We start from the raw sequence: 15448 nt of genomic DNA, 5'->3' as shown, positions 1-15448 counted from the left end.
GAGGATGACAAAATCAGCCGGATAGTAAAAATCCTGAACTTTTACCGAATATTTTCGACCACACCCTTAGGATACTTAATAGATCGATCGACTAATTACAACGCCATTTTAGTGGGTTGCATCTCGCCTAGACCTATTTGTCTATACAAATAAAATGGGAGTAAGTTAACACTAGCCCCCAAGTCTAATAACGCTGGTCGTCAGATAAGAATCTCCTAAGGTGCATTGTATGATGGGGATCTACCGGGGTCCTTGTACTTAATAATTCCATTATGTTCAGATAGAGTTGGGAATTGTTCTGTTAAAAAGGCGTCTTTTGGTATATTGGTCCTACGCCTAATAGTACATAACTCCTTAAGAAACTTAGCATGGTGTGGTAGCTTTTTAATAGCTTCAAGGAAGGGAAGATTTATAGTTAGATTCTTGAAAACATCCCTAATCTCCTCATAATTTGTATCCCTAGTTAACATGGCTAATTTTTGTGGAAACGGTGGTTTCTGTCTATATTTAGCAATAGTATCACCGTGATGTTTAACCGTGGCTTTCTGTTTCTTAGGTTGTGTTGTAACTGGTACCTCTACAGTGGTAGGCTCTTCAGTTTCTATTTCGGTATCTAGTAAAATAGCAGGTGTAGGGGCTATTGGTGGTGTAACTATAGGCATTGTTACTTTGTTATCAACCACTCTACCAGAACGGAGAGTGGTGATGGCCTTTAGCTCACCTACATTTTCATATTCATTACTAGTATTATCGGTTACCTCAAAGGCTGTATTTGTTGTTTAAGGATTAGGTATTTCGTGACCTGGAAACACACCTTTGGGTTGGGCTTTATCTTGAGCCAACTGTTGGGTTAAATTATTAACGGATTCTAGAAGCTGTTGGTTAGATTGAGCCATGGTTTGGAAAAGTTTTTGGCTTACTTGTATGAAGTTGTCAAGACGATCCGGTTGTGTGGGTGTAGTAGTCCGCGGGTGGTGTGACAGGGACTATTTCACACGGAATTATTTATGGGTGGATTTTGATAGTTATTATTTACCTAACGATACCTTTATTAGCATTATAATTATTATAACTACCTTGACCTTGTGCTTGACCTTGTCGAGGTTGCACTTGGTTGTTATAATTATTAAAATTACCCCGACCACGCCCTTGTCGTGGTGGAGCTTGGTTAAAACTTTGTGTTGGCCTCACATATTGATTATTGTACCGAGGTGTGGCGGTTGGTTATTTCTCCAACCGGTAGGGATTTTGTCTCCAAGGGGCGTTAGGTTCACTATTAATGGAACAAGCCTGTTCATAGGCTATAGGACAGTGGGAGTCGGGATGTTTACTCAAGAGTCTATCAATTCAATAGTTGAGAAACCTGGTATGTCATATTCCTATCAATTGAGCCTCATGAAGGACATATATTACCAACCTCTCACTCTTTTGGACAATTCAAACATGACAGATTATTGCATAAGTTCCATGATGGGTTACACTATCCTTTTATCATTCTGCATCTTACTCTCCAAATGTATCATTTCATTCTGTTTGGGAGTGTATGCTTTTATATGTTTTTCTATAAAGATCTCCAATTGTTTAGATTATTAGTATATAGTTAACAACATATCATCCATCTTATGCATAGTCTTGGGAATCGACTTAAAAACGACCCCACATAAAAGTTTTCAATATCCGACTATAAAAGATCCATGTTATGTTTTCTCGATGCATTCCATATGAGTGCATCATTAAGGTAACTGGACCACTCCATTTGGAGTGTGTGGTTGTATGTGCCAAAACCTTAGTCCACGTATATCTAACATATTCTTTGTAAAACACTTTTTACTCGTCGTTTGAGTAAGTGTGATCCTATAGAGCGAGTATAAAATTTTCTTTTTCGTTCTTTTACATTTCTTTTTCAAAATAGTTGTTTTTCTCCATTCTCATAATAGATGATTCCCGATACATCAATAGTGATGTGATTTTCCAAAAAGAAAATGGGCAATGGATTTCACATAGACCAACCCTTAGAAGTACGCAATCTCCATTCTTCTAAGGGCGGTTTGAGGATCAGTTACTAAGGGTCGCCCATATCACCATGCACTTTCTATCTCAGCTTAAACCATATAAATACCAATTGTCCCTTGCTCACCAGCATATCATCACATCAACCATCAAATACATTAAGACAATGACAAGGTACTTACAGCAATCAGAACAGAGAATTGATTCCCATCCCATTTTAACCAGATCTACCAAAATCCACCAAAAATACCTAATTCCACCACCCACTAGTGTCCAATCAACTAAACCCTTCCATTATTTCTTGCACAGTAAACCTCCCAACACACATAACTAAAGCCACAGTCTGACTAGATTGAGTTCAATAAAGAGCCGACACGAAAGTTGTTTGAGATTACCTGTTATGATTTGTTTTCAAAAGATAAGCTTTTAGAATCACGACTTTTGAGTACAAATCTCTTTATAACATCTCTACATAGTTTTCAAAACCCCGAGGATATAAAAATAAAAATTATATCATACCAAAAACTAAAATGATACGGGATCAACGTATAATTTTAACTTCTTGTCAAAACCTCTATATGGTTAGAGAAATCTTTAGATTGAGAAAAACAATTACTTAAAAAAAAATTAAAAAAATTAAAAAAAAAAAAAAAAAAAAAAAAAAAAAAAAACCCACCATTCACACATTAGATATGTGTCTATATAGATAGTTGTTTACATACTTTACATTTTTAACTTTTTAGTGTAATAATAATCATGCATGTTAGATTTTCTATATTTTTCTGCATTACATACGTTTTCAAAAATACAAAAACCCAAAAAGATTTCATAGTAGAATAAATATCCCTAGTGTAATAAACCATGTATTTCTCGTTATATATCAAAGAACCCACGCCCCAAACTTATTTGGGGGTAGCGTATTTTCATCATGAAGAACATAATATAGGTGTCTCGCCATTTTTGCTCATGTTTCTATAGTAATCTCTTTCCTTATCTCTTCATACTTTGATGACAAAGCATAGTTCTATTTAGGGGTGGTATAGTAACATTTTGCAAAAACTAGACATTTTCTATATAGTAGATATAATAGTATATTTCTTCCTTTCTAAAAAATTTTCAAAAAAGACCAAAAATATTTTTCCATTTAGTATTAAAAAGTCTTGTTTCCTTTTTCTATGATGAATAAAAAGTTTAGAAGTCTCATTATAGCAATAGAGTAAACATTCGTTCTTCGTACTTAGACTAATATACCTACAATAATTTCTGCATCTTTTCATGAATATCATGCATCAAAGATTTGTTTGTATATAGCGGTGAGTTTCGAAGCAAAGGTTAGAACAATTAAGTTCCATATCTTGTGAGAATCTAGCCAAAAGCCTCATCCTGATGATTATTGAGTAATGACACAAAGGATGTCTAGATAGAAAGACCACACGTCCACTTGCTTGATCAGCACGCCATATCCTATGAGAGAATTTAGGCCCTTTTTGGATCGATATAGCTAAATAAACATTAAAACCCCAAAAACAAAAGCAAAGTTAGAAATTCCAAAAATTCACAATCATATGGAATCACAAAGCCAAAGGGCTAAAAGAATGTGTCACAATTCGGAAGCAAAAATAGCAAAATGAGGTTCTTCTCTAGTTACAAGTATCTTGAAGACCCAATTTCTCAACTTATCAGATTTTATTTTTCCCTTCCTTTTTCTTTCAAAACCATCACCCTAGCCCCATAACTCCTAATAAAATACCTTTAGCTCGATCAAGAATAGGATTGTGTGATAGTAAATGGCAAAGCTGATCAATCGACCCCATTTCTTTGGATATAATTTGAGTATCACGAGGAATATAAGTGCCTCACTGCACTTGATAGAATGAACCTTGAGTGAATCTATCGAGAGAGTTGTGATTACAACACACCTCTGTGAGAACCCACCTTAAGGATGCTCTCTAAAAGTCTCATAAACAACTCTCGCTTTTGCATTTCATTGCTTATGTTTTGCACATTTATCTTGAGATGATTAAATTACTATACATATGTTATTCTAAGTTCAAAGGAGCTTGTCCGTATTCTCCGCTAATGAGATGTATGAACTTCTGAGAATAAATAAGGAAACAAAACCTTTGTACTAAATAGAAGAAGTATGTGAGTACCTTCACTGGAAAACTCTCATGAGGCTTGAAGCTCATCCACTAGGAAATTCATAGTGGTTTAAGGCCTTGTTGTATATGGTCAATACAATCGCACTCTACGAAACGATATTAGTATAACATATAATAAATCACTCATTTGTTATCTTATTTTTATCTCTCATCCTTGCTTGAGGACAAGCAAGATGCTATTTGGGGGTGTTGATCAGCTCCCAAATGTGCGTTTTATTACCCTTATATTACTGTATTACAGTCCGTCTTATGTTTAACGAAAAGACAACTCATAGCTTTTATTGCCATTTTCAAGATATGGAGAATTTCAAACCACTTATCATAAAAGATATGTCTTAGCACCAAAAGGAGCCTTAATCACGCTTATTATGAAGACTATAAGCTGCTATGGAAAAGTGCTAAAAAAGTCAAAGTCAATAGTCAAAGTCAAAGGTCAAGGTCAAAGGTCAAAGCCCTCAACTCATAATACTATATATGGAGGCCCTTATCTCAAAATATGACATTCTCCAAAACCTACCTTGGTCAAGAAGAAATCAAAAAGAAAAACAAAAACAAAAGCAGTAGTGAAGTGTGAGGTGTCTCAAAAGTGATGGAGGAGGGCAAATTAGTAAAAAAAGCAAAAAGTAGGGGTATATAATCTAAAAGTTATGGAGAAAAGCATCCATTGCTTTTAGGGTCCAAACCATTTGGTTTGTTTTAATTTTCTTGTCTAGTTTTTCAATTCAAGTCCTTTACTTTATTGTTCTTCATTTTATTATATTTAAATCTTGTTATTTTGTTTTGTTTGTTTCAATCAATCAATCTTATCTTATTGTTCTTATTTCCATCTTCAATCAATACTTCTTTCAATGTTTTCATGTCATTTCCATACCAAACAACTTGAGTTTTCATGTTTTCATTAGATTAAAACTACTCAAATATATACCAAGAGTCAACATTTCTTTTTCTTAACTCCCACATTAAAACTCTAAACAATTTAGGATGAACCTCACTTCTTACAAACTCTTTTGAAGTTACACACCACAATCTACAACTTTAATTCATGGGGTGGATTGTGAAAACTTGAAAAAAGTTAACCGTGATTAGTGATAAAGTTTTAAGAATAAGGGTTAAGCTTTTTACTATGGGCTTCGTGTTGGGCCTAGATGTCAGGCCTATGAAACGGGCTTTGGTAGTGGGCGGGCTTACTAATTAAACTAATATTAATTCATTTTTTTGTATTTTTGTATCAAACTAATGGCCAGGCCACTTAAGAATTGAGGGAGGTTATCCGTGCGTCCATGTTCCTTAATTAGAGAACCCCAATTTTTTAAGTTTTCTAGACACCGTATAAAATGAAAAATTAATTTTTAAAATTTTGTAGTTGGTAGCATACGAGTATTGTACTGTACTCGTGAGATAATATTGTAGTTAATGACAAAAAATTAAAATTTTCTAATTAAACTAAGGTGCGATCGCGCCTTGAAATAGAGCAAATTGGGCACGGGTCACGCCTAGGGTGTAATCCGCGGAGCGCGCCTAGGGTGTAATTCGCGGGGCGCACTAGGTAAGGACAAAATGAGGGCGCATGCGTACTCTCTAATAAGAGCCCAAAACTGTAGTTTCAACTCCTTAATTAATAGTATTATAATTAGGGAAATTATGTTTATAATAAATAAGAGTTAGTAATGTTTACATGTTTTTGTGTATTTTAGGTCTTGAAATCAATTATGTGAAGAAATACGTCACTTTTGCAAGAGAAAGGAGTCAAATTGTTTGCTAGAGAAATTATTTGATTAAAGCCCAAGTTTCAAGGAGAAAAAACCTTTTTAAAGCATAGTCAAAGTTGAAAAGTCAAAGTCAATGCACGAGTAGAAAAAAGAGCGTAAAAGTCAATGAGAACCTCGGGCAGTCAGATATTTGGACTCAGACCTAGGAATTAGGCCTATTATATGTGAACCCAATCAAAGTAGTAAAAGTGGATGAAAAAGGTACTGCAGTAAATTCCCACAGAGAAACTATTTTGGACTTAAGTAATTAGGTTTTGAGCTTGATTTAGTGGCCCAAAATACAGCTTCAAAGCCCATGCACGAAATTGTAAACCTAACCCTCTCCTATATAAAAAGGATGAAGGAAAAACTCTACTCTCTCTCTCTCTCCCATTTAGTTCGAATAATTTAGATCTCTCCCTCCCATTACTTAGAATAATTTAGCTCTCTCTCACATCTTTCTTTAGTTTAGTATAGTTTAAGTAATTAGGGTTTATAATTGTAGCCTCCATAAAACCTCCATTAAAATACATTTAAGTTATTATTATTATTCAATTAAATTGCTTCTCTTTTTATTATGTCTTCTTCTCATTCTTTTCTTCATAATAGCCCCATGAATCAAAGATAAAACTCCATTAGAGAGGGTTTCAATAAAGCTTTGATGAGGACTTGATTTGTTAGTATATAATTGTTGGTTAAAACTTCAAGTTTAAGTTTTTCTTGACTTAGAGATAAGAAAAGTTTAATCTAAACTAGAGAATAATGAGTTTGTTATGAGAATAGGAACAAGCTTTCTCTCATGATATTTAGTTTATGACTAGAGATAGTATAAAATGATTAGATATCATAAAAGACCTAACCTTTATGTTTGAACCTTATGTGAAAATGTAGGGATTAAGGTTTGCAACAACTCTATGTTAGCATATTGGGAATTTATAAAGGTGGATTTCAATCTCTCTCTATTCTTCTCCAAATTTTATTCAAGTCATATTCAATTGCTTTAATTAAATTAGTATAAGTTAAATTCATATATTTAGTTTCGTAGTATAAATTCACATCCATAAATATTGCTCTCACCATTGTTTCCTTGTGTTTGATTAGTTGAATTCGTTAAGTCTAGAGAGTTAAGAGTGGAACGATTCCGTACTTTATATATTGTATGAATATATATGTGAGAGTAGAAAATAAATAATTGATAACATAAGAATAAGGTAGAGAGATCTAATTGTGTTGTTACGTTTATCAAATGGCGACGCTGCCATCTTAAACTCATTCAGGACAAGAATTCAATTGGTTGAATCCAAGGGGCAATCCCCCATTCTCTATCCACCCACCCCTTTTAATTTTTCATTCTTGTTTCTCATATTTTTGTTACAATTCAAACTTCATATTCACTGTTTTAAACTAAGAGCGCACCCGCCCTCCCTTTTACCTTGCACAAAGCGTACCCACGCTCCCTTAAGACTACGGACTCACAGTGAAGAATACTGTGGTAAAGGTATTTTTAAATTTCTAAAAATTCTAAAATTTTCAAGAATAATAACTAAGTTGTTATTGATTTATTGGAATTTATTCAGATTTTTCCTAGTTGTTTTACCTAGTGAACTAATACCATCTTTATAGTGCCGTATTTCAGCTTCCACATCGTAAGTTTCTGGAAAAACAGACGAGTAGGGTTACTTAGAGAGTTCCACAAATTCTAAGATTTTTACAGTAGTATCTACCATAAGTTAGGAGTTCAGAGTAAACATTTAAAGAGTTTTTTATTTGTTTTGACCACCTAACTAGTAGATTCTTTCCAGTGTGTGTTTCTGCAGTTTTGTAACACTTAATTTCTGGAACAACAGCCAATAAGGAGAGTTTGTAGAATTCTAATCTCTCTAAAAATTTTACAGGAACACGCAAGATCTGTCAAGAGTCTCCTGTAAAATTTTGGTGATTTTTGGCTCTGTTTTGATTTGATAACCATTCGGTTGTTTGTATTGTATCAGAAAACTATTTCACGAACTTTGATGGGCAGTAGAAAGACTTTCATAACTCTGATTGTTCTGAAATTTTACAGCCTACTTACTGGATGTCTTAGTAAGCTATTGTAAAAATTTAAAATTTGTTGGAGTGCACACACACCCTAGTTACCTTATATTTGAGCTACCAAGACGCTCGACCTCTAGTAACATAAGTTTGCGTTTTTTTCTTGATTTTTTTTTACAAGACGCCGCTAGTTACCTTATATTTGAACACACCCTGCCCTCTCAAGTAAGCCCTATTTATAGGTTAGTTACAGCTCATATTTTAGTTTGAAATATTTGTTGATTCGTGTTCCAAGTTTCTACATGACAGTGAGTTTGTATTGGAGACGTTATTCATAAGCGTAGCAAGGAGGCATTCATATACGTTTTCCTTCTTTCACTCCTTATTTATTTTGTTAGAGGAGTTTAATTCTAGTATAATCAGGCTCTTGTCTAACTGTTGTTCTTGTTCTTTCATATTAGACTTAGTCTTGCATGAGATTAAGGTCTGGTAAGAAAAAACCATCTAACATTATATATTGTAAACGTCAATACACACGCATATCTAGAATATCACACACCACACCTACAACAATAGCTAAAGAACCAGAGATGCCTCTCTCTGATTTTTACAAAGCCCTAATCGATGAACCTAAGTCATGCATCATTCTTGCAGACCCAGTGGGAGATTTTCAAATTCACCCGAATATATTTCGAACCCAGTTGTTTGTATTATATCCAAAACTGTTTCACGAACTTTGAAGGGCAGTAGAAAGACTTTCATAACTCTGATTGTTCTGAAATTTTTCAGGCTACTTATTGGATGTCTTAGCAAACTATAGTAAAAATATCAAATTTTTTGGAGTGCACACACACCTTGTTACCTTATATTTGAGCTTTCATACGACCCTAGTAACCTAAGTTTATGCTTTTCTTGAAGATTCTTTTACAAATAGCGCCGACGCTAATCTCTAGTTACCTTATATTTGAATGCGCCCGCGCCCTCTCAAGTAAGAACAATTTATAGGTTAGTTACAGGTCATATTTTAGTTCAAAATATTTGTTGGTTCGGAATTCAAAGTTTCTACAAGATAGTGAGTTCGTATTGAAGACGTTATTCATAAGCATAGCAAGGAGGCATTCATGTTCTCCTTCTTTCACTCCTCATTTATTTTGTTAAAGGAGTTTAATTCTAGTATAATCAGGCTCTTGTTTAATTGTTATTCTTGTTCTTTCATATTAGACTTTACCTTCCATAAGATTAAGGTCTGGTAAGAAAAAACCATCTAACGTTATATATCGTCAACGCCAATGCACACGCCTATCTAGAATATCACACACCACACCTACAACAATAGCTAAAGAACCATAGACGCCTCTCTCTGATTTTACAAAGCCCTGAACGATGGACCTAAGTCATGCATCGTTCTTGCAGACCCAGTGGGAGATTTTCAAATTCCCCCGAATATATTTAACTTGTTACCAATTTTCCATGGTTTAGACCACGAGAAACCTTATCAACACATGCGTAGGATAGAACAAGTTCCACTACTACAGAATGACATGTATACCATCAATAAGAACGTTTATACCATGGTTCTTCTAAAAACCGTGGGAAATACTTATATACCACGGCGGAAACTTCTTTGGTCATTGGTTTACTAGTATATGCCACAGTTACATGAAAACCGTGGGATAAGTTGGGCCATATACCATGGTTAGTTTTTTTTTCCGCATGAGAGTACTCCACATCCCCACTACCTTAAACGAAAATGATGGTATATAAATTTTCCATTTTCTACCGTGGTTTATGCCAAATAGTCAAATACACGAAAAAATAAATAAAAAATACACGTACGAAACTCATTCAAATTAGATTCCAGCTATTCTCTCGGTCTCTCCCCACAACTTCTACAGTTCTACGACTCTTAGGGTATGTTTGGCAACAGTGAGAAAACTCACCGTAACTGACACTACACCATAAGGGCCAATTTGTAACAGACGATATTTTGGATTTCTAACAGATATATCCGTAACCAAGTAACTAACGGATATAATTGTTACTTATCAAGTTATCCGTTAGTTTATTTCTTTTTATATTCTGAATTGTTTTTTAATTATTTTTCTAGCAAATAAAAGGAAAAAACATAAAGGATTAATTGTTGGGTTATATTCATATACCCCCCCTACCACTAGTTGCAATTAGGATTACCCCCGTAATAATTGAAATTAGGATTTCTCCCCACCCCCCCAACTTGACAGTCAAAAGGAGTCAACCAACAGTGGCCATCAGTTGACTAGTCAATGATCATAAATTGTCCTAAATACCCTTTTTTCTCGTGGAAATTACGAAATTTGCCATTGACATTTGTTCAAAGCCCACAACTCAAAGCCCAAACTCGAAATTACACTAAAATTAAATGTTGAAAAACTTTCTTGAATATTTTAGGAAGCCTATACAGCGTGTTAATAAGGAATCTAATTAGTCCCCACGAGCCATCCTCGCCAGAATTTAAACCGTGACAACCTTGAAATGGGAGAAGCATCTTTTGCTTTGTTCTTCCCCATCTGAATCAACTTTAAAGAAGCCTCCTCAATGCTAAAGGCGTCCCTCAAACCACCTTCGGGCAAAAAGATAATTCGTGGGGATTGTTTTTTCAGATTTGAACTTCGGTATGTCCTCAATTCTTAGTTAATCTTCCATCAACCCTCTTTTTGTGCATGCCCCCGTTTAAATCATGTCGCGCTTGGATGGAAGAACATATGCCCAAGTTTGTTGTCCAAAAGTAAAAGGAATGTGGATTCATCTTCCGATGAAGTTAGTATAGGTGGAAGAAGTTACCTCGGATTTGTATTTTGAGATCATATGTGATATATTTTTGAGACTTCCCATTAAGGATCTTATGTGTTGTAACTTGTAAGTGCGCGTTATGTAAGACCTGGTACAAATTAACAAGGGATTCTGAATTCATTAATATGCATTTGAAGAGAGCACCTGTCTCATCCGGCTTCACATTATTCTTGAACCAAAAATGGCTATACCTATACATTTCCTAATGTCTATTATTCTCGACGGCCATTTGTTTCCTAATTTATATTATCTTCGATCCCCTAAACTCTCTCGTTCTTGATCGATAAACAGAAATGTATCCCCATTCCAGTGAAAAACCTAATATTGAGAAGTGGATATACTATAGTTGGTTCTTGCAATGGTTTGCTTTGTATGGCTTCAACTAACATTACTTTGTATAGATACTCCTATGAAGTATCTATACCGATATCCATTTATACTCCAATCACGATTAAAGAGAGATAAGAAACTGGTTTATTGGCGGTTGCTATGATTATACAAATTCCTCGTACTGACTTGCTAATGCTATTGCATGACAGACTCCATATACACCCATAGAATATGAGCATCACCACTGCCAAAATAGTTTCACATTTTTTTATTTTTTTAGTTCATTTTTCTTATTTGGTTTTTGTTTGAATAATTTTATTAGGTAATTGATTTTTAAACTTTGATTGGAGTTTTATTTTTATTTGTATTTTAACTTGTATTTTCGAGTTTGGGCTTTGAGTTGTGGGCTTTGAACAGTGTCAATGGCAAATTCTGTAATTTTCACAGAAAGAGGGTATTTAGGACAATTCATTATTCTTGACTAGTCAACTGACGGCCACTGTTGGTTGACTCCTTTTGACTGTCAAGTTGGGGGGGAAATCCTAATTTCAATTATTATGGGGGGGTAATCCTAATTTCAACTAGTGGGGGGTATGTCAATATAATCCTTAATTGTTTTACCCGACTAGAACTCTCTCAAACCCTATTCAAACCTAGGGTTCCAAATATATCACCCATGAAGATGAAGACGACGCATCTAGTTCGATCTTCGATTAAAACTGGAGGTACACCGTTATTTCTCTTCCTCACTTGAAATTTTTTCTACTTATTGTCACTCGGTTTGGGAATTTGATTTTGGATGATTCAATTGAGGAGCTATTGTTGCAGAAGTCAGTTTTTCAAGTGTTGGGTTTCATGTTTAGGATTTTTGTTAATAAGTCTTGGAAAATAATAAATCTTGTTACTTTGTGAAGCTGTTGTGTCCGTCTGTGTCGAAGTAGTGTGTAGAAGAAGTAGTGGTTTTGGAAGATGAGAAGGTGGACATGGGGTTCATCTCTCGTTACTTCGGTCGGGACCACCTTTCTTGTCAAGCTCAATGCATTAACTTAATCGCAATGTCGTCCTCTTCTTCTTCCCTCACTTGGAAATCTATACTCTCTTGTGGTCGTCCGAGTTTGATTTCTTTGTCTACTGAGTAGCTGCTATTAAGCCTGTTTACTCAGCATGCCATTTGTTTGTAACTTTGTCTGTGCTTAACCTTTTATGTGTGCCTTATCTGCATTTCTTTTTTAATCATCTCTTGATTACTGTTGTGATTGTTTTGTAATAAATTGCAGTCTCAATTCTTGACAAGTGGAGCCCAAGGAGATGGACAATGAATTGTCCCAATCCGCAATTATGATGTGGTTCATATAATGCTCGCGAAAATTTCTCTTACAAACAAAATCAAAAAATGTAGAAATGATGGATCTTCCGGGCTCTACAAGTGCTTCTGTAATCACCAAAATGGATTAAGCTTAATGTTGACCAAACAGGCTTCTACAGAGTAAAATATGATGATGAACTTACAGCCGACTCCGACATGCAATAGAAGCCAATCACCTTTCTCCAACGGATAGATTTGGTAAGATGATTGTTCACTATGACAAAGCTAGCTTCTACAATTAAAAAAACTTCGATCATTTTATTCTTTCTATCGGGCATTTTGGATGATTCATTTGCTCTGTCTATGGCTTGCAAACAGTCATTGTCTTCATTGTTGACTTGATGGCTTACATGGAGGAGCTTGAGTATCTTGTCTTGTCGAAATTGATCAACCGTAATGTTGATCTCCATAGTTTGTATGTGCTTGCTCTTCCTAGTCTATGCTTCCTTGACGTTAATTTCCGGTTTCCTGATTTGTCAGATGAATAAGAAAGTTGCAAGGATTGCTGCTGATGCCAGTCCTGAGTTGTCAGAGTATATCAAACTATTCTTGATCAATCTTTTTCAGTATTCTGCGGAGTAAGTCTAATATCTTCATTCCATTAGTACTTAAAACATACTTAAATATTATTATTTTTTACCGGTAAAACTGATGTGATTCTAGATTAAACCATTTATTTTCGTACTTGTTAACAGTTCATGATCCTTAGCCTAAAATGAATTTTGTCTATGTGCCTTAACCCTTTTTACGAGAAAGTTTTCGAGAGGCCGCTAACAATGGCTTGCTTGGTCCTCCTTAAATGTCTCCAGAACTAGGACAAAATGTAATGAATATAACATTCTTCCCTATTGAACTCTCTTTAACTTGAGAAAGTGTCTACTTTGTTGAACAAAGTACAAAAAAACTCTGCGGATTTACTCTTATGTATCCATGTTTTCTACATGAAAAGATTCAAAGCATCAAATGATGAAGTTAAGAAAAAAAAAAGTTTACACCAGAATGGTCAATTCCTCCAGAACAATACTAGGTAAACTATGTAGGCTCTGTTAGCTTGCGATGATAACCTATTTCTTGATTCTTCTACCTGCATTGTTTATTGTTTGACCTAAATTCATGATATGAGATTATAACATGGTGTGAAACTATCATTTTATTTTTTATTTTAATATAAAATGAGTATTTCCTTGTAACATACTTGTTATGCACTCGCTCTCCTCCATTGAGATGCTCTATAAATATCCAAATTCTATTGAATCCACGGACTGGACTGCTTTAGTTTTGTTGGGTAGAGATTTTAACTTTCTTTCTTTTTCTAACTTTCCTTGAGATCTCTTTTACAGAAATGATAAGCCCCGACACAAATCTTCTTATCAACATTGAAGTGATTCTTTGATGATGTTCAAATATATTTAATGTTAATGGCAATGTACATCTAAATGAACACCTTAAGTGGGTTGTGTCTTCCATATGGAATAACTTTTCATTAGTTCAATATCAGAATCTCCAAATGCTTTTTTGATTTTTCTCCAATAGTTAAGTCTTTTTGGGGAACAATATTCCATCCACATCTTCAATTTGGAATGCTGCTCTTTTGGAAGAAAAGAATGTGTCTTCTTTTTCCAGCTTTGTGGTACATACCATTTCTTTCCCCATGGTTTTAAATTTAAACATTTTCTCCTAGGTATGCTTCTTTTGCAATATAGTATTTCCATCTTATTTGAATCAGCTATGTCTTCTTTCCATTAAGTTTTTTTCATTTTTAAAGTCTGCTTACAATGATTTCCTCTGGCATCTTTTGAAATTACTATGGTATACACATTTTTGAGTTGTGTGAGACCGTAAAGAGTGAAACCTTCAGAATTCATGTAGTTGTAACTTGTAAATATGGACTCAACGTATTTACGTCAATACAAGGAAAGTGTCAGTTACGATCACATTGTTTACTGCAGTCTAGATGGTATCTTGGAGCTGAAACCAATGAGTTTGTATAATCGCCTTCTCTTGCATCGCCTGACGGACAGTTTCGGGTAAGTTTTTTTTTATGTTACAACCCAACTTCTTTCTTCATTTTCATATCATAATTATATTTGAAAGCTATAGCCAGACTTAAAATTTCTAAATCTTTTTGCATAATTATTTGATATTGCCGATCATATTTGTTTCACCCATCTGTCTTTACTACAAGTTCATTCTAGTGACTCTGTGAAATTTTTTTGGTACTAGATTGGCTCATAAATCTGTTGGTGAAGGAGATGACCGCCATTTAATCTTAGAGGGATCCCCTCGAAGTCATCAATGTATGTTGATCCCACAAATCCGAATGGAACATTGGTTCATAGATTACTTTTCTTGAATGTTTCCTGTTCATGTTTGGAATTGCGGACCATCGGTTCTTGTCAATGATATCCTGTGGCAATGTAATGACTATCAGTCTCCTGCTGCATCCCATCAACTGTTGAGGAGAACAAAGGCTTTACTAGGTAGTGCATTTCCCACTTCTCTTTGTGCTTAGTATCAGTAGTTTTAAATAACAATATTGAACTCGACGTAATATATGTCCACGAAGCTTGACTTTGTACTTATTAAAAGTTTGTCATTTTTCACATTGTCATGTGCTACAAGCATTACGTAGAACTTATAGCTTTGTTCTATAACGTACTGTATCTTTGATAGAGGGAATGGTATAAACACATAGATTGGAAATTGTATGCATCCTTTTATAAAAGTGATTAACGAATTGTCATAATTGTGTACTTTAATGTCTTACTTTTCCTAATTATGATATCCTTCTCACAAAATTCAGTTTGTTACCAGTGTGATTGACTTTTTCTTTTCTTTTTATTTTCTTTTCTCTTTATTTAAGCCGCAAAGAATAATCCAACATCTTTGGGGACTACGTTTGGAGGAAAGAAGCAACTTATCTTCTTTGCCGTGAGCCGGATCTTTTCTCAAGAGAATGGAGGGATAAGAGA

The 15448-nt window shown here is 34.7% G+C and overlaps 1 non-coding gene across 1 annotated transcript; it reads left to right on the top strand.

Moving 5' to 3' along the window:
* The first annotated feature begins 11260 nt into the window (after nt 1-11260).
* LOC147503536 (small nucleolar RNA snoR8a) lies at nt 11261-11350 on the top strand. Its single transcript, XR_015194100.1, has one exon. It is a non-coding gene; the product is annotated as a small nucleolar RNA snoR8a (small nucleolar RNA).
* The last annotated feature ends 4098 nt before the right edge of the window (nt 11351-15448 follow it).

This window comes from Coptis chinensis, chromosome 4, assembly GCF_015680905.1.
Source record: "Coptis chinensis isolate HL-2020 chromosome 4, ASM1568090v1, whole genome shotgun sequence".
NCBI classification, from domain to species: domain Eukaryota; kingdom Viridiplantae; phylum Streptophyta; class Magnoliopsida; order Ranunculales; family Ranunculaceae; genus Coptis; species Coptis chinensis.
This window is presented reverse-complemented; position numbering and strand designations above follow the sequence as displayed.